Consider the following 25,066-nt stretch of genomic DNA (forward strand, 5'->3'; position numbering starts at 1 on the left):
TCAGCGACTGGTGCAAAAGGACACCCAGGTCTCGTTGCACTTCCCCTTCTCCCAATCTATTGCCATTCAGATAATAGTCTGCCTTTCTGTTTTTGACACGAAAGTGGATAACCTCGCATTTATCCACATTATATTGCATCTGCCACGCTTCTGCCCAATCACCCAACCTGTCCAAATCATCCTTGAGTTTCTCGGTATCCACCTCGCAGCACACACGCCCACCCAGCTTTGTGTCATCTGCAAACTTGGAGACATTACATCTAGTTCCCTTATCTAGATCATTAATGTATATTGTGAATAGCTGGGTTCCAAGGACCGATCCCTGCGGTACCCCACTAGTCACTGCCTGCCACTTGGAAAAAGAGCTGTTAATTCCTAATCTCTGCTTTCTGTCCGCCAACCATTTCTCTATCCAAGTCAATACCTTGCCCCCAATCCCATGTGCCTCAACTTTACATGCTAAGCTCTTATGCGGGACCTTATCAAAAACCTTTTGAAAGTCCAAATACACCACATCTACTGGTTCTCCCTTATCTATTTTCCCAGTTATATCCTCAAAAAATTCCAGTAGATTAGTCAAGCACGATTTACCTTTTGTAAATCCATGTTGACTTTGTCCGATCCTGTCACTGTTTTCCAAGTGCTCAGCTATTACATCCTTTATAATGGACTCTAGCATTTTCCCCACTACCGATGTCAGGCTTACCGGTCTGTAATTCCCCGCTTTCTCTCTACCACCCTTTTTGAATAGTGGGGTAACATTAGCTACCCTCCAATCCGTGGGTACAGTTCCAGATTCCAGCGAATTTTGGAAGATGATCAGCAATGCATCTACTATTTCTAGGGCCACTTCCTTAAGTACCCTAGGATGTAGATTATCAGGCCCTGGGATTTATCGGCCTTCAATCCTGTCAATTTCCCCAACACCATTTCCCTACAAATACTGATTTCTTTCAGTTCCTCCCTCTCATCAGACCCTATGCTCTCCAACATCTCTGGGAGGTTACTTGTGTCCTCCTTTGTGAAGACAGAACCAAAATATGCATTTAATTGGTCTGCCATTTCTTTGTTCCCCATTATAACTTGCCCTGCTTCTGACTGCAAGGGACCTACACTTGATTTCACAAATCTTTTACTCTTCACATATCTATAAAAGCTCTTACAGTCAGTTTTTATGTTCCCTGCAAGCTTACTTTCATAATCTATTTTCCCCTTCTTAATGAATCCCTTTGTCCTCCTTTGTTGAATCCTAAACTGCTCCCAATCCTCAGGGTTACTGCTTTTTCTGGCCAATTTATATGCCCTCTCCTTGGATCTTATGCTATCCCTAATTTCCCTTGTTAGCCACGGTTGAGTCACCCTTTTTGTTTTATTCTTATCCCAAACTGGGATGAACAACTTCTGTAGTTCATCCATGTGGTCTTTGAATGTTTGCCATTGCCTATCCACCGTCAACCCTTTGAGTGACATTCCCCAAACAACCCTACCCAATTCGCACCTCATACCATTGTAGTTTCGTTTATTTAAATTCAGGACCCTAGTCTCCGAGTCAACTACTTCATTCTCCATCCTAATGAAGAATTCTATCATATTATGATCGCTCTGACCCAAGGGGCCTCATACAACAAGATTGCTAATTAATCCTCTCTCATTACATAATATCCAGTCTAAGATGGCCTGATCTCTGGTTGGTTCCTCGACATATTGTTCCAGAAAAACATCCCTTAAACATTCTAGGAATTCCTCCTTCACATTATTTTTACTAATTTGGTTAGCCCAATCTATATGTAAATTAAAGTCACCCATGATGACTGCTGTGCCCTTATTGCACGCATCTCTAATTTCCCGTTTAATGCCATCCCCAACCTCCGTATTACTGTTTGGAGGTCTATATACCACTCCCACTAACGTTTTCTGCCCTTTGATATTTCTCAGTTCTACCCATACATATTCCGCATCATCAGAGTTAATATCCTTCCTTTCAATTGTGTTAATCCCCTCTTTAACCAGCAATGCTACCCCACCTCCCTTTCTTTTTTGCCTATCCTTCCTAAATATTGAATACCCCTGGATGTTGAGTTCCCAGCCTTGGCCATCCTGGAGCCATGTTTCTGTAATCCCAATCAAATCATATTCGTTTACCTCTATTTGCACAGCTAATTCATCCACCTTGTTCCGAATGCTCCTCGCATTAAGACACAAAGCCTTCAGGCTTGTTTTTTTAATGCTCTCAGACCTACATGAATTATTATTTACTGTAACCATGTTTGATTTAAACCGTTGAGTTCTTTGCCTTCTAATTTTGTTTTTCTCCTTCCTGTCTTTTGCTTTTTCCTTGTTTCCCTTTCCTCTGTCTCCCTGCTCAGGTTCCCAACCCCCTGCCACTTTAGTTTAAATCCTCCCCAACTGCACTAGCAAACACTCCCCCTAGGACATCAGTCCCGGCCCTGCCCAGTTGCAAACCATTCCGTTTGTACTGGTCCCACCTCTCCCAGAACTGGTTCCAATGTCCAAGGAATTTGAATCCCTCCCCCTTGCACCATTCCTCTAGCTATGTATTCATTTGAAATATCCTCCTATTTCTACTCTGACTAGCACGTGGCACTGGTAGCAATCCTGTGATTGCTACCTTTGAGGTCCTTTTTTTAAATGTACCTCCGAACTCCCTATATTCTGCTTTTAGGACCTCATCCCGTTTTTTACCTATATCCTTGGTGCCTATGTGCACTACGACAACTGGCTGTTCGCCCTCCCCCTCCAAAATGTTCTGCAGCCGCTCCGAGACATCCTTGACCCTTGCACCAGGGAGGCAATACACCATCCTGGAGTCTCAATTGCGGCCGCAAAAACGCCTATCTATTCCCCTTACAATTGAGTCCCCTATCACTATAGCTCTTCCACTCTTTTTCCTCCCAGCCTGTGCAGCAGAGCCACCCATGATTCCAGGAAGTTGGCTGCTGCTGCCTTCCCCTGATGAGTCATCCCCCCAAACAGTATTTAAAGTGGTATATCTGTTGGAGAGGGGCATGGCCGCAGGGGATTCCTGCACTACCTGCCTGCACCTCTTACTCTGCCTGCTGGTACCCATTCCCTTCCTGCCTGTACACCCTTTACCTGCAGTGTGACCAAATCGCTATATGTGATATTCACGATGTCCTCAGCATCGCGAATGCTCCAAAATGAATCCATCTGCAGCTCCACTGCCGCAATGCGGTCTGTCAGTAGCTGCAGCTGGACACACTTCCCGCACACATGGTCATCAGGGACGCAGGAAGCGTCCCTGATTTCCCACATAGAGCAGGAGGAGCACACTATGGGGCTAGGCTGTCCTGCCATGACTTACCCTTTAACTAATTAATTAAAATTAAATGAATTCCACCAATTTCACTACAGTTAAATGATATATTTAAGGGCCCTGGTTTACAAACTGTCCCCGCTACACCACAGAGACCTTAAAAACTATAAACCACTGACTTAAAGTTTTAAAAGAGAGAGAAATACTCCAACCAGTCACCTACCTGTTTTGTGGTGACGTCACACCTCGAATACTTTTTACCTCTCTCCTTCCCTGAGATTGGAGATTGGTACGCCTACCTGAGCCTCTGGGGCCTTTTGTAGTCGCTCTGCCGCTCCGAGATTCCTCCCGCCGCTGCTGATGCCGCACTGAGGCCTACCTGAGCCTCTGGGGCCTTTTGTAGTCGCTCTGCCGCTCCGAGATTCCTCCCGCCGCTGCCGATGCCGCACTGAGGCCTACCTGAGCCTTTGGGGCCTTTTGTAGTCGCTCTGCCACTCTGAGATTTCTCCCGCCGCTGCCGATGCCGCACTGAGGCCTACCTGAGCCTCTGGGGCCTTTTGTAGTCGCTCTGCTGCTCCGAAATTCCTCCTGCCGCTGCCGATGCTGCACTGAGGCCTACCTGAGACTCTGGGGCCTTTTGTAGTTGCTCTGCCACTCTGAGATTCCTCCCGCCGCTGCCGATGCTGCACTGAGACCTACCTGAGCCTCTGGGGTCTTTTGTAGTTGCTCTGCCGCTCCGAGATTCCTCCCACCGCCGCCGATGCTGCTTGAAAAAACAAGGCTGAGGGGTGACCTAATAGAGGTCTTTAAAATTATGAAAGGTTTTGATAGAGTGGATATATAGAAAGTGTTTTCACTTGTGGGGAAGCACATAACTAGAGGCCATCAATATAAAATAGTCACCAAAAAATCAAATAGGGAATTCAGAAGAAAAGTCTTTACTCAGAGAGTGGTGAGAATGTGGAACTCGTTACCACAGGGAAGAGTTAAGGTAAATAGTATAAATGCATTTAAGGGGAGGCTAGATAACCACACGGGGGAGAAGGGAATAGAGAGTTATGCTGATAGATTTAGATGAGGAAAGACGGGAGGAGGCTCGAGTGGAGCATAAATGCTGGCATGGACTGGTTGGGCTGAATAGCCTGTTTCTGTGCCGTATATCCTATATAATCCTATGTAAGGGAAACACAGTAGCCAGCGTGTGTATAGCAAGGTCCCACGAACAGCAATAAGGAGCCGAACCAGATAACCTGTTTTTGGTGATGTTGGTTGAGGGATAAATGTTGGCCAGGTTACCAGGAGAATTCCCTGGGGACTAAATTCGATAGCCCCTGAAAACAGGCACGTGGATCATGATGCGCGATGAACCCGCACCCGTTGTTTCCGATGTAGGCAGCACAGCAACGTCTTGCTGCCTGCTGATTAATATGATTGTAAATTGCAGCCAACGCTGCACACATCAACAGGTGTCCCAAAATTGTACCTTGCTCGCACTAATTATGGCTAGTCTGCACGACTTAAAGCTAGCCTGCACCTTTTAAAGGGGAAGTGCATTGTGGCTGGAGCAGGTGCTGGGAGTCGTGGTTGAAGAAATTCTGACCTGGGAAAGAGTGAGGAATGAAGAGTGAAGAGCGGGCTCCAAGGTTTTCCGATGCTGCACTGGAGGCCTTGGTGGGGGAAGTGGAGAGGAGGAGTGATGTGTTGTATCCACCAGGGCCCTCCAGGCGGCCCTCCAGACAAATGGTCACCAGCTCATATACTGACATTGCACGTAATTTAGAGGATAGTATACAGGCAGGATCTGCACACAGTGAGACACCATGCACGAGAAGCCTGTAGCCAGGGCAGGGGGCAAGAATAGCACAGGTGCCAGTGCCCAAGAGGGCGAGGTCGCACATGAGTTATGCTGCTGAGGACTCAGATGAGCACTTTGATGGGGCGGGTTACAGAAGAAGGCTGATAGGTATGCACAATAAAATGCTTGGTGCATTGGGAAACCTGCCAGAAAGCCTATGTGCTATGGCAAGGTGCATGGAGGAGTCCGGTACCAACTTGGCACAGTGCTTTGCACAGAGCTTGGAGCCCATCCTTTCAGCATGGAAGTGTTGGGCAACTCTATTAGCACACTTGTGGACCCAACCATGATATAAATTCTGATGGTCGATGTCTCAGCTTCCATTGCAGCAGCCACCCAAGGTCTGAGTGATGTAATGGAAGCTCAGACTGTTGTCATACAAGGTCAGCTTGCTGCCATGCATGCAGAGACTGCTGCCTTCATGCCTCTGGATTCTAGTGTTCAAAGGGGCTTGCAGGGTGTCACAACAGTCCAACAATCTGTCCTCCAACAGATTACTAGGATTGCTGGGGCACCACCCCGGGTGAGTGGTAGTGGCTCTGTGGAGCACGAACCTGCTGTCCTCTCTCAGGATGATAGCATTCATCCTCCCACCACTGCCACTCCACCAGTGCCCTTGCTGTTGCCTGTCAGCGAGCCAGCCTGGAATGCTGCCGCCCATGCTGAGATGGTTCAGCCCGCAGCCAGGCCCTCTAGGCCCAGAGCTGCTCGAGGTCGTCCTCCAAGGCCATCTGCAGTCTCCTCCACTGAAAGTCAGCAGTCTTCCAACAGTCATGCTGCAGCCACTGGGGTAGCACTGCATAGGAGCATTGGAGTGGCAAAGGCACATGGAAGAGAGGCACTAAGAAAATGCACAAGGGGGATTAGTTTAAATTTGTATGCAATATGGCATGATTTGATTTATAAATTTGGTTTAAAATGTTTGTGGAGGCTTATATTTCTACATTGTGGCCAAGTGGATGCTGTGATAGTCAGTGACAGAGGGAAGGGAAGGTGTAGGACTGTTGCGGAATGGAGAATTGGGGTTGCAGTTACTGGTATCGCACTAAGATGAGTTCTTCACGTACAGCCCGACCAGAAAGGGGCTGTCTAGGTTGTCTCCTCCCTTCCTCCTGCTCCTCCTTCTATTCTCCCCCTTGCTCCTCCTCCTCAGCTGCTCGCCGTATAGCTGGTGGCAATGGCAGTGCCCTCAAGATGGCGAGGTTGTGGAGCATGCAGCAGACACCCGCTCTGCCGAGTACTGCACCACTCCTCCAGAGCGATTCAGGCAGCTGAAGCATTATTTCAGTATGCCAATGGTCGGCTCTATCACATTTCCTGTGGCAGCATGGCTTTCATTGTGGGCGTGGGTTGCACACTGGAATCATGAGCCATGTCATCAGTGGACAGGCCTTGTCGCCCAGTAGCTACCCATGGTTTGCTGTGGTGGCTCAAATGCTGTCAGCACAGTGGACTGCCTCAGAATGAAGACATCATGACTACTGTCAGGATACCAGCTATTAACCTGCATGAGTCACTGCCTATGGTCATACATCAGCTGGACATTGAGGAAATGGAATCCCTTTTGGTTCAGGTACATGGCAGAGTTGACATGCGGCACCTGCAAAGCGATGTGCTGCCCCATGAGTAAGCCTGCAATTCTTGCAAAGCCAGATGCTCACTCCGTCTACTGCCCTCTGGCAAGAGAGAATGAAATGTAATCAGCTCTCCTTGAATAGAGAGCGTCAGTGACCTCCCTTATGCAACACTGGATGGCAAACTATGAGATGTTGCAAATATCTTCAGCTCCAACGAGCATGCCTCATAAAAGTTGAAAAGCAAAACTGAAGGCCATCAATATAAGATAGTCACCAAGAAATTAAATAGGGAATTCAGAAGAAACGTGTTTACCCAGAGAGTGGTGAGAATGTGGAACTCGCTACCACAGGGAGCGGTTGAAGTGAATAGGATAGACACATTTAAAGGGAGGCTAGATAACCATATGAGGGAGAAGGGAATAGAGGGTTATGCTGATAGAGTCAGATGAGGAAAGACAGGAGGGAGCTCGAGTGGAGCATAAATGTCGGCATGGACTGGTTGGGCTGAATGGCCTGGTTCTGTGCTGTAAGTTCATCGCCACGGTCACCTTCACAGTGACTGGCAATGCGGTCCTTGCCCGGCTCTGAGGTTGTGGTTGTGGCTGCAGCAGGTGGCAGATTTAAGTGAGGAAGTCCTTACTGAAGCACTGACGTCTCATGCATTGTTCCTCGCTAAGGCTCAGGTAGGAGAATTGCTCCCTGAACACCCTCGGTGGATATGGCCTCCTGTTCAGTGCCCTTCTCCCCTCCTCCTCCTCCCTCTTCCAGCAGCTTGTTCTGCTCTGCGTTCCCACTGTTCATTCTTCAAGTCATGCTGTATTCCAAGGGAAATTCCTACTAGTGCACCCATGTCTGGCAGTAAGTGTTTCGGCAGAAGCCTTGAATTCAGGAAAAAGTGCTTCATCACCTACCACACCAGTCCCTGTAAACTTTGGCAACTTTAAACAACTATAGGAAGCACCAAACACTTGTAGACGCGTAACAACTGCCAAAAGAAATCAACCAGCAACCACCTCGTAAGTTGTTGATGATCCCTTTAAATAAGGCTGGTGGGGGTCCTTCCTGCTGTTGAACGCGTGTTCAGCTGTGCGAACTAAAGAAAGGGCATTAGCTGAAGCATTGAGCTCCAAAATGGCAGCGTTGCCGTCAAATCAGTGTTACACGCTGATTGCTGATTTCCGTCATGTTCTGCCTGATCTGTATACTTCCATCGGCCGTTCACTGCAAGCGCACTAACAGCCTCGCCAATATGGCATCTAGCGTGCTTCACCATACACGTGTGCGCCGGTACCACGGACGACAATTTGGACCTCCAAGGGCACTCCTAGCTCCCAGAAAACGGGCACTACAAGCGGGGCCTTAGTTTAACACCTCATCTGAAAAAAAGCAACGCAGCACTGCAGTGTAGTGACAGGCTAGATTCTGTGCGTAAAGCTCTCGACTGGGGCTTGATTCCAACTGGTACCCAGTGCACCCCCCATGAGGAGCGAGGAGCTTCTGCCTCCCTGGAAACCGAGATGCGCAGGTGGTTTGTAAGTGCCCCACACATGCTCCAGCTTCGTATCCCACTGCCCGACTGCCTTCCTAGAAACAGCTATGAACATCAGAGCAACCAATGTGCCGATACTTCCGCGTCTCAGAATCTTTTGGCACTCGTTCTTTGCTCACTCCATTGCACTTGCACTGAGCAACGCCATGACCGCTAAATTCGGCTCCATAGCACCCGGTTTTTCGGCACTACGGGTGCTGTTATGGGTCCAGAATGGCGTCCGCACCGCACGTGCATACGTCTGGTGCAGGCCACGGCGACGCTATTTCGAGTAGATCATTAGTGTGGGCGCTGAGAGCGTGCGCTGGAAGTATGCAGAGTATGCAGATCGCGACGTCAATCAGCGTGCAATGCTGATTTGACGCCAACGCTGCCATTTTCGACCACAATGCTCCAGCTAACGCCCTCCTCTTAAACACGCACAGCTTAATAAGGTTCAGCAGCAAGCAGAACTCCCACCAGTGCTATTTAAAGGGATCCTCAACTGTTTTCAGGTTGGTAGCTGATTGATTTCTACTGGCTCTTACAGAGTTTGTAGAAGTGTTTGTTGGTTTGTTATCTTATTTGAAGTTGCTGAAGTGTCAAGGAGTGTTGTGGCAGTTTACTTCAAGGCTTCTGCTCAGACCAGTTGCTCCCAGATATGGGTACAGCAGTTTGTATCCCCCTTGGCCTGGAGCATGACAGAGAGAGGCGACACAGAGGAGGACAAGCTCCTCGAAGAGGGAGGAGGAGAAGGGTGAGGGCAAAAAGAGCTCTCAGCAGGTGAAGCATGAATTTTTATGTGTTGGGCTCCTTCCAGGCTGCAACAAGTGATATTTCCAATATCTCTCAGTTTGCCATGCACTGTGGCATAAGGGAGGTCACTGAGGCTCTGTATGCAATGAGAGGTGAATACATTTCATTCTCTCTTGCCAGAGAAAAGCAGGTGGAGTGAGAACATGGCTTCCTCAGGTTAGCATGCTTCCCCATGGTGCAGGGTGCCATTGGCTGCACACATGCTGCTTTGTGGGTGGCACATGTGAATTCACAGATGTTCCATAACTGGAAGGGTTTCTACTCCATCAATGTCCAGCTGATGTGTGCACATGCTCAGCACATCATGCAGGTCACTGCTCAGAATCCTGCTAGCAGTCATGCTGCCTTTATTCTGTGGCATCCACTATACCATCTGCATTTCAGCCACCATGAAAAACCAGAGAGTGGCTACTGGGCAACGAGGACTATCCTCTGACCACGTGGCTCATGACACCATTGCGCAAACCATGCACATGTGGGCAGCATGCATATAATGAAAGCCATACTGCCACATGGAATCTGATAGAGCAGACTATTGGCATGCTTCTTCTTCTACTTACACCAACTTGGCATGGACAGCAGCAGTCCGGGCTGGCTGGCTGGCTGACAGGCAAAAGCAAGGCTATTGGCGGAGTGACAGTGGTGGGAGGACGAATGCTGGTTAGTCCTCCACGGAGCCATTGCCACTCCCCTGGGGCAGCGCCTCAGCAATCCTAATAATCTGTTGGAGGACAGATTGCTAGACTGCTGTGGCACCCTGCAAGCCCCTTTCAACAATGGTAACTGCAGCCATGATTGCAGATGTTTGTGCTTGTGTGGCAGCAAGCTGTGCTTGCAAGGCAGCAAATTGAGTTTGCATGACTTCAGTCTGCGCTTCCACTGCAGCATTCTGATGTTTGGTGGCTTCTGCTTATGCTGCAACGGAAGCTGAGACATTTGCCAGCATAAGCTGCATCACAATAAGGCCCACAAGTGCCCTAATGGAGTCGCTCACAATTTCCACGCTGGAATAGGATGGGCTGCAAGCTCTGTACAAAGCCCTATGCAAGGTTAGTGCTGGACTCCTCCAAGCTCCTTGATATTGCAAGCAGGATTACTGGCAGGCCTGCCAATGTACCAAGCATTTCATTATGCGCACCCATCAGACTTCTCCTGTAGGCCACCCCATCAAAGTCCTCATCCGAGGCCTCTGCAGCAGAAATTGTGTGCAACCTCATCCTCTGGCGAGCTGGCATCTGCATCACCCTTACCCCTGCCCTGGGTGCAGGTCACTCATGCCTGGTGACCTGTTACATGCAGATCCTGCCTCTATGCCCCCCTGTAAATTAGGCACAGCGTCAATATCTGAGCTAATCACTGAGAGTGTGAAATTACATGTCTTCAGCATCACTGCTATCTTCCTCTTGCAGTTCCTGCTCCTCCACCACTTCCTGGCCAGGTTGCAGTTCTTGGAGAAAAGCACAAGATTAGGGTTGCTGTGAGGGTAGGCGGAGAAAGTAAGAGAGTTATGCTTACACCATCTGCAGCTTGTAAATCAGAAGAGATTGTGGATGATGAGGAAGTGGAATGTGAGAAGAAGGATTTTGTATGAGGATACTGACATTTTGGATTGTTTCAGTCCCACCGCTGGCCATGGGCTCAGTGATGGCTGCTCCAATAATCTCCAGCACCATCTCCTCCATGGGGGATAGGTCATGCAGGCATGTCTGTCTTCCTGCGGGTAGCCCCTGCTGCCTCTGATTATGAGCCACGTCATCTTGCAAGAGAGAGGGAAGTGCACCACTGAGTGTCGTGTAATTAGTTTGGGTGATGTGCCAGTCATGGTTGAATAGCTGGCAGTGTGTGCAAGTTGTGAGATGTGGGTGTGAGGCTTGCAGTAGTGCTAAGTGTGTGAGGGTGAGCTGAAGCTTTGAATGTTAGGTATGAGTCGTGATTGATAGAGATTGTTGGTAGGTGAGTGAAGCGGGGGTGGTGAATAGAGCAGTGTCTGAGCCTAGTGGTTCTGCCCTGTTGCGCCATTACTCTGTGTTGTTCCTGCTCAGATTCTGTTCCCCAGGCACTTCAGGCGCCTGCTACAGCCAGAATGCACATCCCCTTTAAAATGTGCAGGCTGCCATTAAGTAGTGCAGGCTAGCTTAAATTGGGGCTAGCCTCGCACAACCTTTGGCCCCAAGCTAAAGCATGCAGCCACTAGGAGTATAAAAAATGCAGGGGCATACTTAAAAAAGAAATTAGGAGGGCGAGGAGGGGCCATGAAATAACACTGGCGAGCAAAATAAAGGAAAATCCTAAGATGTTTTATAAGTATATTAAGGGCAAGAGGATAACCAGGGAAAGGGTAGGGCCCATTAGGGACCAAAGTGGCAATCTGTGTGTAGAGCCAGATGATGTAGGCGGGGTTTTAAATGAATTTTTTGCATCTGTGTTCACTATGGAGAAAGACGATGCAGACATAGAAATCGGGCAAGGGGGCTGTGACATACTTGAACATATTAGCATTGAGAGGGAGGAGGTGCTAGCGGTTTTAGCAGGCCAAAAAGTGGATAAATCCCCAGGCCCGGACGAGATGTATCCCAGGCTGCTGTGGGAGGCAAAGGAGGAGATTGCAGGGGCTCTGACACAAATTTTCAGAACCTCTCTGGCCACAGGGGATGTACCAGAGGACTGGAGAACAGCTAACGTAGTACCATTATTCAAGAAGGGTAGCAGGGATAAACCAGGGAATTACAGGCCAGTGAGCCTAACATCTGTGGTAGGGAAATTATTGGAAAAAATTCTGAGGGACAAAATTAGTCTCCACTTGGAGAGGCAAGGATTAATCGGGGATAGTCAGCATGGCTTTGTCAAGGGTAAATCATGTCTGACAAATCTGATTGAATTTTTCGAGGGGGTGACTAGGGGGGTGGATGAGGGAAATGCTGTGGATGTGGTTTACATGGACTTCAGTAAAGCTTTTGACAAAGTCCCGCATAGGAGACTGGTCAAGAAGGTAAGAGCCCATGGGATCCAGGGTGCCTTGGCGCGTTGGATCCTAAACTGGCTGAGTGGCAGGAGGCAGAGGGTGATGGTCGAAGGTTGCTTTTGTGACTGGAAGCCTGTGTCCAGTGGGGTACCTCAGGGATCGGTGCTGGGTCCCTTGTTGTTTGTGATCTACATAAATGATTTGGATGAGAATGTAAAAGGTATGATCAGTAAGTTCGCAGATGACACGAAAATTGGTGGGGTGGTAAATTGTGAGGAGGAAAGCCTCAGGCTACAGGACGATATAAACGGGTTGGTCAGATGGGCGGAAAAGTGGCAAATGGAATTTAACCCTGAAAAGTGCGAGGTGATGCATTTTGGATGGACAAATAAGGCAAGGGAATACACAATGAGTGGTAGGACCCTAGGAAGTACAGAGGGTCAGAGGGACCTTGGTGTACATGTACATAGATCCCTGAAGGCAGCGGAACAGGTAGATAAGGTGGTTAAAAAGGCATATGGGATACTTGCCTTCATTAGCCGAGGCATAGAATATAAGAGCAGGGAGGTTATGATGGAGCTGTACAAAACGCTGGTGAGGCCACAGCTGGAGTACTGTGTGCAGTTCTGTTCGCCTCACTATAGGAAGGATGTGATTGCTTTGGAGAGGGTGCAGAGAAGATTCACCAGGATGTTACCTGGGATGGAGCGCCTCAGCTATGAAGAGAGGCTGGACAGGCTGGGGTTGTTTTCCTTGGAGCAAAGAAGGCTGAGGGGGGACCTGATTGAGGTGTACAAAATGATGAGGGGCATAGATAGGGTAGATAGAAAGGAACTTTTCCCCTTAGTAGGGGGGTCAATAACAAGGGGGCATAAATTCAGGGTAAGGGGCAGGAGATTTAGAGGGGATTTGAGGAGGAACTTTTTCACCCAGAGGGTGGTTGGAATGTGGAACTCAATGCCTGAAAGGGTGGTAGAGGCAGGAACCCTCACAACATTCAAGAAGCATTTGGATGAGCACTTGAAATGCCATTGCATACAAGGCTATGCACCAAATGCTGGAAAATGGGATTAGACTGGACAGGGATGGATGGGCGGCGCAGACACGATGGGCCGAAGGGCCTCTTTCTGTGCTGTAAAACTCTATGACTCTATGACACTCAGCAGCTCGTTCAGTGCTGGGCAGCATGCGACTATTATTTAAATTAGCAGGCAGCACGACGTTTACGTGCTGGCTGCATTGGAAAGAACAGACGTGCGTTGATCGCTCATCATGATCCGTGTGCCTGTTTTCAGGCCTAGACCAATTTCTGGACCCACATCTCCTCTGAGCACATAGCTGCGTTAAATAAAGTAACACAGCAAAAATATGTCATGACAATAGCATAAGGATTGTACATCAAAGACTGGAGCCAAATATTCCAGTTATGCTTGGCAGATTCTTTCCAAGCCGACATGTAGGTATTGGTTATGGTATTGTAATTGTTGTATTAATGAACTAGTATTCCAGATGGTTAGACTAATAATCCAGAGAAGATGAGTTCAGTATGAGAAATAAATAACTCTGGGAATGAATAGCTGGTGTCAGTAAAGTTGACCATGAAACTGGCGGATACCATCTTCTTCACGAATGTTCTTTAGGAAAGGAAACCTGCCGTCCTTACTCAGTTTGTGACTAGTCCCACATTAGTGTGGTCACATAGGAACATGTAACGGACTCAACTGCTTTCTGAATCGGTTTAGCAAGCCACACCAGTTGTAAGAAAGCTCTACAAAGAATAAAGCTACCTAGCTAGCAGCATTGAGGGGGCGGTTCAAAGAAGTTGTCCCACCAACACCTTCCCAGGGCAATTCGGAGTGGCCACACCCCGACAACGAATAAAAAAAGATTTAGAGTATCACTAAAACAATCTTTTATTAGTTGAAAATCATCTTTCTCAGCAGCAGATGAGGTTTTGGGGAAAACATTTTGAAATACATTTTGTTTAAAACCTTGTTCCCCAGCAGCATCTCATCATTAACAGCAACTTGCATTTATATAGCGCCCAGTACATAGTAGAACGTCCCAAGGAGCTTCTTAGCAGTGTTATGAGACAGGATTTGACACGAGCTACATGAAGAGATATTAGGACAGATGGCCAAAAGCTTGGTCAAAGATGTAGCTTTTAAGGAGCGACGTAAAGGAGGAAAGAGATTTAGCGAGGCAGAGAGGTTGAGGGAGGGAATACCAGAGCTTAGGGCCTTGGCAGCTGAAAGCACAGCCACCAATGGTGGAACAAAGGAAATTGGGATGCGCAAGAGTTCAGAATTAGAGGAGAGCAGAGATCTCTGATGGTTGTAGGGTTGGAGGAGGTTAAAGAGCTAGTGAGGGGCAAGGCCATGGAGGGATATGAAAATGAGGATGAGAACCTTAAAATCGAGGCTTGCTGGACCAGGAGCCAATGTAGGTCAGTGAGCACCGGGCTGATGGGTGCGAGTTAGGATATGGGCAGCAGAGTTTTGAATGAACTCAAGTTGATGGAGGGTGGTAGGCCAGCCAGAAGAGCATTGGAAGAGTCGAGTCGGAGGCAACAAAGGCATGGATGAGGATTTTAGCAGCAGATGAGCTAAGGAAGGGGCAGGGGCAGGCGATGTTATGGAAGTGGATGTAGGTGGTCTTGGTGATAGAGAGGATATTGTGTCGGAAACTCAACTTAGCGTCAAATAGGAGGTCGAGGTTGCAAACCATGTGGTTCGGCCTCAGACAATTTCCAGGGAGGGTGTGGAATCAGTGAGTAGGGAAAGGAGCAGATTCCAAATCTATATAAATAATCAACTTGGTATTATAGAGAAACAGACTCTGGGCTGCGAGCAGGGAATTGGATAGCTATTTGCTGCTAAGAGCTTAAAAATCAATAGTCTTATCTGTCTAGTTAATCTTTTTACTGAGACATTTACCATCGTTAATTATGTCCTGTCACTGATTCCTTTAACAACTTTAACTATTCACACACAATGTTCTAACCTCTTCAGTTATTCTCGGGCACTGAATCCATTAACATTCTTAACTATTCACTCTCACTGCATCCTTTAACACTCTTAGTTATTCACCAGCCTTTAACATATTTAGTTATGCTCTCTATCCGAGTCGTTTAACATTTTAGTTTTCATCCTTCTGGCCACTAATCATTCTCTACCGTTCGCTTTTTCTGCTTGTCTCCTTGCCCCTCCAACCCGCCTGAATTGGTATTCCCAGCCCCTCTCTCCTTTTCCGCTCTGTTTTCCTTATTTCGCTCTCTAACATTTGCAGTCTGGAATAATATTCCTTGTATTCTGTCCGTGATCTTTCAGAACGCAAAGAATCTCAAGTTGTCTTATAAAAGCTCCGCAGTGTAACAATACTATTTACCGGACGAATAGAGACAAAGGCCAACACTCTGAACACACCCTGACCAGTATCTAAATTGAAATTGCTTTAATTGTTGGTATATAAGGTATACACCCAGACTGCAAAAGTTTATATATTGCTTTGCGAACAGAACAGTCAAAGTTTGGAGTTACTGTTCACGGAATTGTGCGTGCTGCAACTTGGTAATCCGCTTAATACCCTGTACCCTTAAATAGTTCCTCGATAAATTAGAAAAACCTTTGATGGATTAACATTTTGTCGCCTTTCTGGATTTTGGGGGGAAATTGAACAGGCGGGGTGTCGGATAGAAATTACCCAATCCCCAGTTCGGCACTTCCAGGGAACCACAGAGGATCCCTCAGTGAAAGGTCCAGATAAATATTAGAAAGGATAAAGACAGCGCTGTGCCCCGAGCATTCCGGCAACGATGTCCCAAAAGAGAAGGATCGCTCTTCGACCTGCTACAGCACCCACAACAACTTCGAGTTCTGCGGATACAGTTTAAAGATCGCTCGAACTTTGAGCGCTGGCGTGGACGTTTCTGCTTACGCCTGGGAGTGTGCAAGTTCGCTGCATGAGTTGCAGAAAGGAAATGCCGGCCTGTTGAATCTTGTGTATTTATCAGAATAAATGTAACACCTTTCTCTGTTGCAAGTTGCAGTGGGTTTGCAATCGCCATGCTTTTCTCAGAAACATGCTCTCAGAAAATACATCACCGATCTGACACAGTACGTTGTGTGGCTGGCTGGAATTAATTTCCTCAGACACATTTCAAACAAAACAATGTACTTTTCTATGGTCTCACGCCTTAGTTTCAACACATGTTAGGGGCTCAGTGAAGCTGGTTAAATGATCTCTCCTCACTGGTGCCGGTGGGGTGTTTTATACTTCTACTCTCCAATTTGCCTCTCCCTTCCTGGAGTTGCTGACCTGTGCTGGTCCACGTTCATTCCCAGTATCACCTCCCCTGAGTGCCCACACAGGCCGCGGACATTGTTGCTGAGTCCGGTCCTGTCCGCCACAGACGCACAATTCACGACGAGTCCCAGGGTAGTGATCAGGAGGGTTATTAATTCAGTGCAGACCGGGAATGGAACCTCGACCTACTATTAATTGAGACTCGATACCACATCCAGTGCTGCGTCTGCACGTTGGGTCATTGGTGCAGCTTTTGACTGCGGTCAGGATAGTTGGATGAGGGATTTGGTGGGACTGCAAGTTTTGTAGGCGCGGTGAGGCGGCATTGCAGCAACTTTCATCTCTTTTTTCAAGTTAGTTTGCCTTATTGCTTCTGGGTGTCGTTGCAACAACAGGAGAGAGCAAGAACAGACGGCCTGTGAACAGACCCACCAGTGCTGATCTGAATCCATTGAGAAGTGGGTGAGAGTGTCCGCCTCACAAGAAGTCACAGGCGTCTTCCTTTATCTCCATGAGGAATTGTTTGTACCCAGACCCACCCTTCTTCAACTGGAGGCTCTGGCGTCCATGTGCTTTGCAGCACTGTCTGAATGCATTAATCCTAACCTGCATGTGTTCCATCTTCTCAGGGGATTGCTCTTTGCCGGTACTTTGAGAAGGGGAAGATCAGTTTTAATGGGAAGAACGTGATTGAACTGGGATCGCGCACTGGACTTGTGGGAATATTGGCAGTCTTACTCGGTGCATTACAGGGTAGAATTGAACCTAAATGTGCAATTTACTGGTGAGAGGAAAGTATATTTTCTGGCCGATATTTAAAATTTAGTTCAATTTCCCTAGAAACAGAGATCTGCCTCTCGCTCTGTATCCAGACAATGACAGTTTAAGTTGTAGTCAGGGAGCAGAGGCTCTTGCCAAATGAACCGAACTGAGAATTCATCTGTTCTTCCCCGTGGACTGTGACGCCGCTGATCCGATAGTGCTTAGTTCTGGCGTTAGTATATTTAAAGAAAATAATAAACATCATTTGCCTTCAGGGCTGTGCTCCTTTGATAAATCACTGAATGAACAATACTTTTAATGATCCGTGTTCCATTCAGCGTGAAATTCTCCCATTACTGTGAAAGACAATCCTCCGAGTAGAGATTTAACCAGCCAGTCGGACCGTTTAATACAGCAACCACTAGACTCCAAACAAAGGGGACAGGCCAAAGGCTGCCATCAAATGAAGAGGGAATTTATATTAATTCTCCATCAACAGATGGCATTAACGTTTCAGTAAATACTGAGCATTTAAGTGATTTCTGGTGACAGAATTCGATACATGATAGAAAGCATGATAAAGACATTAAGGGGTAGAACTGTAACTATGGAATAACATACAATTTACAGCACAGAAGCAGACCATTCGGCAGAACAAGACTATGCCGGTGTTTATGCGCCAAACCAGCTTCCTCCCACCTTGTTCGTCTCAACCTGTTAAAATAACCTTCTATTCCTTTCTCCCTCATGTACTTATTTAGCTTCCCCTTAAATGTATCTGTGCTATTCGCCTCAACCACATCGTGTAGTGGCAAGTTTCACATTCCCATTGGTCACCACTCTCTGATTAAAGAAGTTTCTCCTGAATTCATTATTAGATTTATTACTAACTATCCTATATTTATGGCCCCAGGTTTTGCCCCCCACCTCCCCATTACATCTTCTCTGCGTCTACCCTATGCAAACCCTTCATATTTTAAAGACCTCTTTCCAGATAACTCTCAGTCCTCTCTTTTCTAATGAAAACAACCCAGCCTTCTCAGTCTTTCCTAATAGTTGTACACGCTCAATTCTGCTATTGTCCTGGTAAATATTTTTTGCCCTTTCTCCAGTGCTTTTATACCCGTTTTGTAATTTGGAGGCCGGAACGGTGCATAGTATAGTCTAACCTTGGTTCTATATACATTTAACATAACTTCTCTGTTTTTGAATTATATTCTTCTAGAAATGAACCCCAGTGTTGCAATTGATATAATCATGGTAACTTAGTAAGATAGGTAATATTGTTTGAATTAATGGTATCATGGTAACCTAACTTAATATAGGTAATCTTGTTAGAATTTATAAAATCATGGCAAGTGTTGGAAAGCAGTGCTTATATGAGCGGCAGTGGGTGAAAACGAGTATGAAAATAGGGACAAAAGGCCAAGTGGTGCAGAGTGAGGAGAAAGGTGAAGAGCCAGGTTCAGCAAGCAACCCCCCCGCACCCCCCCCCCCACAACACCACCCCATTCCCCCCACCCTCCTCCTCGGAAAGGACAGGGTAATATCACTTTCTCTTTTTCTTTCTAACTATTACTTAAATATTAAGTAGATGAAACTTTGTTTTCCTTTATTCGACAAACCACATTTGTTATCCACAAACGATTTGGTCCCTCCCGATCTGATTTTCTTAAAATAATGTCATCATGTCTTAGAATCTGTGAATCTAACGCCAAGCTTCCAATAATTAAACGCAAAATCTTAATGAGGCTCTGTAAGATTTGCATATGTAATGATAATATGAATCTTTGATCAGTTGATTGAATATTGGGCCAACGCTCCAGAAACATAGACACTGAATGCCACATTGCAGACTCTTGGCTAGAGTTCGGGTTCCATGCGCATAAGCTCAGGAACAGATTCCTCCCAAATCCATTTCATTCTGTCTGATTGATAAGAATGTACCAAGGCTGCATCAGTCCCCGGGCTCCACGGGCTCCACATTTGTTTTTCGAAGGTTATATCAATGCACTATGCAACAGATCTTGTGGAGTAAACGGAATTGTAACAGTAACTTTGTTTCCGACAATTGTGGGAAATCTAAGCTACAAACAGCTTTTTGAAGACTTTTGTTGCAGAAATGGAAAACTAAGCACTTAATTATAGCACAACTCTGGAAAGAATCAACAGAGCTAAACGGTTTCGTAACATGGAATAATGGACCATAGAGTCATAACGGCATAGAAGGAGGCCATTCGGCCCATCGAGCCATGCCAGCTCTCTGTAGAGCAATCCAATCTGTCCCATTCCCCTGCTCTATCCCCGTAGCCCTGCAAGTTTATTTCCCTCAAGTGCCTATTCGGTCTCCCCTTGAAAACATTGAGTGTCTCCGCTTCCACTACTTCCATCAGCAGCGAGTTCCAGGTCCTCACCACTCACTGCGTAAAAAAGGTTTTCCTCACAGCTCCCTGTATCTCTTGCCCAAAACCTTAAATCTGTGTCCCCTAGTCCTTGTACCATCAACTAGTGGGAACAGCCTTTCCCCGTCTAGCCTATCCAAACCCGTCATAATCTTGTACACCTCTACCAAATTACCCCTCAACCTCCTTTGCTCTAATGAAAACAAATCCAGCTTCTCCAACCTGTCCTTGTAGCTAAGATCCCCCATCCCCGGAACCATTCTGGTAAATCTCCTCTGCATCCTCTCAAGGGCCTTCACATCCTTCCTAAAGTGTGGTGACCAGAACTGGATGTAATACTCCAGTTGTGGCCTAACCAGCGCTTTATAAGGATTCAGCATAACTCCTCTACTTTTGTAGTCAATACCTCTATTTATGAAACCCAAGATCCCATATGCTTTGCTAACCACTCTCTCAATATGTCCTGCTACCTTCAGGGACCTATGCACATTAACTCCCAGGTCCCTCATTCCCTGCACACTTTCTAGGTGCCATTAAGTGTATATTGCCTCTCCCTGTTCCTTCTGCCAAAATGCATCACCTCACACTTCTCCTTATTAAATTCCATCTGCGTGCCCATTCTGCTAGCCTTTCTATGTCCTGTTGCAGTCGATCATGGACCAAAGGAAATGGTCATAACATTAACGAAATGTTCACGTGTTCCTGGAGTGAACGAGTTCATCGGGGTGCTGCAACCTGGCCGCTGCGCCCTTGGCGCCTGATCGCCAGTGACCGCTGTTGACAGGGCGGACGCGTGCACATCGGGTGGGAATAAGATCGGGTTCAGCGGAGACTCCTCCTGCTCCTATTCCAGTTAGAAATAGCTAATTAATGTTTCAATAGAGCAGTGAGCGAGGCTAGGTAGACTTCAAGCCGTCATTTTTTCTGGAATTCTTTTTTTCTACGCCCTTATTTTGCTTGGATCTCATAAAACTACCGGATTGTTGTAAAAATCCATCTGGTTCCTTTAGGGAAGGAAATCTGCCGTCCTTACCTGGCCTGGCCTGGGCTATACGTGACTCCAGACCCACAGTAATGTGGTTGACTTTTAACTGCCCTCTGAAATGGCCTAGCAAGCCATGCAGTTGTAGGAAACCGCTACAGAAAACAATAATAAAAATAAAACCGGATGGACCACCCAGCATTGACCTCAGCACCCGCTTCAGACCCGACAAAGGCACAACCAGCCCAGTCGAACTTGGAAAGCCCTCCTCACTAACATCTGGGGACTTATGCCAAAATTGGGAGAGCTGTCCCATAGACTAGTCAATCAAAAGCCTGGCAATAGTCAGACTCACAGAATCATACCTTTCAGCCAATGTCCCAGACAACTCCATCACCCATCCTGGGTATGTCTTGCCCAATGGCAGGACAGGCTCCACCAGTGGAGGCAGCACAGTGGTATACAGTTAGGAGGGAATGGCCCTGGGAGTTCTCATCTTTGACTCTGGACCCCATGAAATCTCATGGCTTCTGGTCAAGCATGGCCAAGCAAATCTCCTACTAATTACTGCCTACCGCCCTCCCTCAGCTGATGAATCAGTACTCCTCCATGTTGCACACCAGTTGGAAGAAGACTGAGGTTAGCAAGGGGACAGAATGCACAATGGGTGGGATACTTCAATGTAGAATGAAGAATGGCTCGGTAGCAGCACTATTGACAAAGCTGGCCGAGTCCCAAAGGAGGTAACTGCTGGACTGGGACTATGGCCAGCGGGGGAGAGTATCAACATGAGGGAAAACCAACTTGACCTCATCCTCACCAATCTACCTGTCGCAGATGCATCTGTCCATGACAGTATTGGTAGTAGTGACCACTGTACAGTCCTTGTGGAGACAAAGTCCTTTCTTCACACTGGGGACACGCTCCATCATGTTGCATGGCACTACTATCGTGCTAAATGGGACAGATTCAGAACAGATCTAGCAGCTCAAAACTGGGCATCTATGAGGTGCTGTGGGCCATCAGCAGCAGAATTCTATTCTACCACAATCTGTAACCTCAGGGCCCGGTATATCCCTTACTCTACCATGCCCATCAAGCTAGGGGATGAACCCTGGTACAATGAGGAATATAGAAGAGCATGCCAGGAGCAGCACCAGGCGTACCTAAAAACATGATTTGCCAATCTGGGGATGCTGCAACACAGGACTACATGCATGCTAAACAGCAGAAGCAGCATGTTATAGACAGATCTAAGTGATTCCACCACCAACGGAGCAGATCGACATTCTGCAGTCCTACCACATCCAATTATGAATCGTGATGGACAATTAAATAACTAACGGGAGGAGGAGGCTCCATGAACATCCCCATCCTCAGTGATGGAGGAGCCCAGCACTTCCATGCAAAAGGCAAGGCTGAAGTAGTTACAACCATTTTCAGCCAGAAGTGCCGAGTGGATGACCATCTCGGGCTGCTCCTGAGGTCCCCACCATTACATAAACCAATCTTCAGCCAATTCGATCCACTCCACGTGATATCAAGAAACGGCTGAGCACCCTGGATACAGCAAAGGCTATGGGCCCTGACTAAATCCCAGCTGTTGTACTGAAGACTTGTGCCCCAGAACTAGCCAAACTGTTCCAGTGCAGCTACAAAATTGGCATCTATCTGACAATGTGGGAAACAGCCCAGGTATGTCCTGTCTACAAAAAGCAGGACAAATCCAATCTGGCCAATTATTACTCCATCAGTCTACTCTCAATCATCAGCAAAGTGATGGAAGGTGTCATCGACAGTGCTATCAAGTGACAATTACTCAGCAATAACCCACTCATCGATGTTCAGTTTGCGTTCGGCCAGGACCACTCGAATCCAGACCTTATTACAGCCTTGGTCCAAACATGGACAAAAGAGCTGAATTCCAGTGGTGAAGTGAGAGTGACTGCCATTGATATCAAGGCAACGTGTGTCATCAAGGAGCCTTAGTAAAATTGAAGTCAATGGGAATCAGGGGGAAAACTCCATTGGCTTCAGTCATACCTAGTATAAAGGAAAGTGGTTGTTGGGGGCCAATCATCACAGCCCTAGGGCATCGCTGCAGGTGTTCCTCAGAGCAGTGACCTAGGCCCAACCATCTTCAGCTGCTTCATCAATGACCTTCAATCCATCATAAGGTCAGAAGTGGGGATGTTCGCTGAAGATTGCACTGTGTTCAGTTCCATTCGCAACTTTTCAGATAATGAAGCCCTCCATGCCCACATGCAGCAAGACCTGGATGACATTCAGCCTTGGGCTAATAAGTGGCAAGGAACATTCGCGCCACACAAGTGCGAGGCAATGACTATTTCTAACAAAACAGTCTAACCACTGCCCATTGACATTCAACGGCATTACCATGACTGCATCCCCCACCATCAACATCCTGGGGGGTCACCATTGGCCAGAAACTTAACTGGACCAGCCACATAAATACTGTGGCTACAAGATCAGCTCAATGGCTGGATATTCTGTGGTGAGTGTCTCACCTTCTGTCTCTCAAAAGCCCTTCCACCATCTACAGGTCACAAGCCAGGAGTGTGATGGAATACTCTCCACTTGCCTGGAAGAGTGCAGCTCCAACAACACTCAATAAGCTCGACATCTTCCAGGACAAAGCAGCCTGCTTGATTGGCACCCCATCCACCACCTTAATCTTTCACTCTCTCGACCACCAGCGCACCATGACTGCAGTATGCACCAGATACAAGATGCACTGCAACAACTCACCAAGGTTTCTTCAACAACACCTCCCAAACCAGCGAACTCAACCACCTAGAAGGACAAGGGAGCAGGTGCATGAGGACACCACCAACTCCAAGTCCCCCCCCCAAAGTCACACATCATTCGGACTTGGAAATATATCACTGTTCCTTCATCGTCACTGCATCAAAGTCCTGAAGCTCCCTCGCAAACAGCACTGTGGGAGTTCCTTCACCACAGGGACTGCAGCGGTTCAAGAAGGCAGCTCAGCACCACCTTCTCAAGGGCAACTAGGGTCGCATTTATTTCCAACATCAGATCTCTGATTAGTCACCTTGGAGGACAAGACCTGGTCTCGGATTGGTCGCCTTGGAGGACAAGACACACCCAGCAGTTTCTTTGGAATGTGTAATTAGATCCCGCCTGCCTAAGTAATCAATTACTTTGCAAAGTATAATTCGAACCATTCGGACTGCCAGGCTCCAGACAGAACAGAGCTCACATAGAACAGACAGGGCTCACTCTCGTGGGTTAAGACCTTCTCTCCCCCACCCCCCACGAACAAGTTCCTGCCCCCCAACAAGTTCTTAACCTTCCTCCCACCCCCGAGTTTCTGACCTTTCCATCCAAAAGAAATTCCTGACCCTGACCTTCTCCCCAAGTTCCTGACCTTCTCCAGCTGCCCAGGTGCGTGACTTCGCCCCCCCCCCCCACTGAGTTTCTGATCTCCGCCAGCCCAAGTTCCTGACCTCCCCCAAGTTTCTGATCTCCTAACCCAAGTTTCTGGCTTCCTCCCCCAAATTTGTGATCTTCTCACCCTGTCGAAGTTCCTGACCTCCCACCAAGTTTCTGACCTCCCCCCGCCGAGTTCCTGACCTTCTTACACTGCCCAAGTTCCTGATTTCCCCCCCCAACAAGTTGCTGACCATCCCCCCTCCCCGTAGATGAAGCATTGTGTGTGGGTCACGTATTGTTGACAGGTTTATTGTGTATGTTGTGAATAATGACAGTGTCCAGATTTCATCCAGTCAAATGATGTCACTTGCCACACATGTACTGAGCTTTCTGAGAAATCAACCAGGTCTAGGGGGAGGAGCGGGAGAATGCGGTGCGGGTGTAAAGGGGGTGGGATGGGCAGAACGGGATTCGCCTTACCATCTGGATCACGTTCTTGCTCTCATTTCTGCCCCATTGGACCTGGATCAGGTTCTTCCGCCATCCCTACTGTGCTCTGCATGTCCTTTACCCTCCCCCCTCAGAGATCTTGACCTTTTCCACCCCACCCCAAGCTCCTGCCCTCCTCTCCCCTCCTCTCCGCTCTTCCCTCTTCCCCTTTGATCTTCTCACTCCCTTTGATTTTCTCTCTCCCTCTCCTATCTCTCTCCCTCCTTCTCTCCCTCCCCTCCTCTCCCTCCCCCTCCAATCACTCTCTCTCCCCCAGTCTCTTCTCCTTCCAATCCCCTATCTCTCCCTCTCCGAACCCTTCTCTCGCTCCCCCTCTGATCTACTTGCTTTCTTCCTCCGATCCTCTCTCTCTCTCCCAATCTGATCTACACTCTCTCTCCCACTCTGATCTCCTCTCTCTCTCCCCCTCCGATTCCATCTCTCTGTCTCCCTTGATTTCCTCTCTCTCCTCCTCTGATCTCCTCTATCTCGCCCCCCCTATCCCCTCTCTCCCATTCAATCTCCTCTCACTTCCTGCTCTGATCACTCTCTTTTCTTCCTCCAATCTCCTCTGTCTCTCATGCTACGATTTCCTCTCTCCCCCCCGACTCTCTCCCTCCCCCCTCTGCTCACCTCTCTCTCCCCCTCCGATCCTGTTTCTTTCCTCCCTCCTCTC

At 47.7% G+C, this 25,066-nt stretch overlaps 1 pseudogene; it reads left to right on the forward strand.

Moving 5' to 3' along the window:
• The first annotated feature begins 7,575 nt into the window (after positions 1–7,575).
• Positions 7,576–25,066, forward strand: part of LOC147109646 (EEF1A lysine methyltransferase 3-like) — a 28,265-nt pseudogene continuing 10,774 nt past the window's right edge.

Source organism: Somniosus microcephalus, chromosome 12 (genome assembly GCF_052327205.1).
Source record: "Somniosus microcephalus isolate GS21.2 chromosome 12, FLI_Smic_1.0, whole genome shotgun sequence".
NCBI classification, from domain to species: Eukaryota; Metazoa; Chordata; class Chondrichthyes; order Squaliformes; family Somniosidae; genus Somniosus; species Somniosus microcephalus.